Raw genomic sequence first — 1877 nt, 5'->3', positions numbered from 1 at the left:
TGAACCCATCAGATTTCCTACCTAAAGTGAACTTAAAGTCAATTTCTCTCTAAGATTTAGGTTACAGACACAGCAGGACAAATGCTCAATCACTGCAGACTTCCCTCTTTTAATTCCCTGCTCCCCTGGACTCAACTGAAAACCAGCTCCATGCTTGCCCTGCTGAGGTGTTTCCCTGGATGTGTGGCGCAGTGGGAACATGAGAAGCATGTGCCACTGCAGAAGGCTCGATGGGAAGCACAGAAGAGGCAGCCAGGAGTCCTGAGGGATGCTCACCAAGCATCCAGGCTTCCCTGCCTTCTCCTGCTGAGCCACTGAAAGGATTATCCAGGCACTGGCAGTACCTTGGCCCCCACTCTGGGGTGTATGGAGCAGCTGTCCCTGCTCCTGCCTGGTGTTTCCAGTGTGGAGCTGCCTGGGCAGTGACTGCTCCAGGTGCTCTGGCTGAGCTCCACCCCAGCACAGCCAGAGCCTGTCCCATTGGTCCATGTTCACTGAAACTCCTTCCTAAAGTGACTAAAACCGTTTCTCCCAGTTGCCACACGCAAAGCTCAGTGCAGTGAGGACAGAACACAGAGCCTCGGATCTGTTCCTAACCCACAGCCATTCCAGACAGAGAACAAGGAGTTGCCAGCAGATGCCACATGGGAACGTGACACTTGCATGCAGCTGCTAGGCACTGGGGGATGTTCCAGACTTGGGCACATCCAGGGATGGGAATGGATCTGAGGGTGAGTGCCATGGATGATGGCCAGAATCCCAGGATGGCCCCTCCAGCAGCCCCCAGGCCACAGGGAAAGCAGTGCTGCGTTGAAACCAGGCAGCTCACAGCTCAGTGTTTAACTGTGACAGGTCCCTGCTGGCACCATCCTGGGAAATGCCATGTCTGAGTGTCTTCCACAGCAATTCCACACGTGCAAAGGGAACAGCCTTCCCAAGGATGGGGATGGTGACCATCCCAAGGCACAGATCCTGAGGAAACTCTTTACCCACAGCTGACTCTAAGTGCCAGCCTTGCCCTGATCCCACCATCCAGCTCTAATTCCACCTATGGATCAGAGCACAGCAGAGACTCCTCTCCTTCATGGACTCCAGAGTACCAGTACAGAGCCCAAACCCAACCTGCACCTGAGAAAGTGAATACAACTCACCCAGTGTCACGTGCAGCAGCATTGGAAATGTCACATTTTGGAGGGTGGCTTTGGCAGGAAGCCCAGGGAGAAGCCACAGGCATGAAGTGCATTCTGAGAGCAGGAGCACAGCACTTGTATTCCCCTGTGAAGCAGCAGGGCAAAGAGGCACCAAATCACCCCTCTGATGAGCTGAGCAGCACTGCAGCCTAAACCAGCGGTCAGGGTTGAACCAGGGAGATCTGTGCTGGTTAATACTGTGAGTAAAGTTAGCTGAGGCTTAATTATGCTCCAAGACCCTTCCCACAAATCTTCCTCCTCCTCCAAGCAAGCAGCAAGTGTGCAGGTGGGAACCCTTTCTGCACACTCAGCCCTGGGTGTGATGGTGTGGTGGAAGATGCAGTGGTGAGGGGCAGCTCTGGACAGCACAGAAAGGCTCAGTACATCTCACACTCTGCCTCTGCACCCTTCTGTCCCCGGAGGGACATTCCTGCCTGGCCACACAGCTGGGCACAGCGTTCACTTCTGTTCCTAGATCCTTGAACCTGCAGGCATGAGGTGAGAGCAGCACGCCACGGGGTATTCTGGAGGGCCATTCTCACCCCCAGCACCCCCAGAGACATCCATTTGCCAATGTGCTTTCACTGTGACACGTGTCCAAGTGGGAGCTATGAACTGAAGTCCAGGGGAAGGGCTCAGCCAAGGTAGTACCCAAGGTCCAGTCTGGAGCCAGGCCTCTTGTTCCTC

This window comes from Acanthisitta chloris, unplaced genomic scaffold (assembly GCF_000695815.1).
Source record: "Acanthisitta chloris isolate BGI_N310 unplaced genomic scaffold, ASM69581v1 scaffold14929, whole genome shotgun sequence".
NCBI classification, from domain to species: Eukaryota; Metazoa; Chordata; class Aves; order Passeriformes; family Acanthisittidae; genus Acanthisitta; species Acanthisitta chloris.
The sequence above is the reverse complement of the archived record's forward strand: the minus strand, read 5'-3'. Positions refer to the sequence as shown.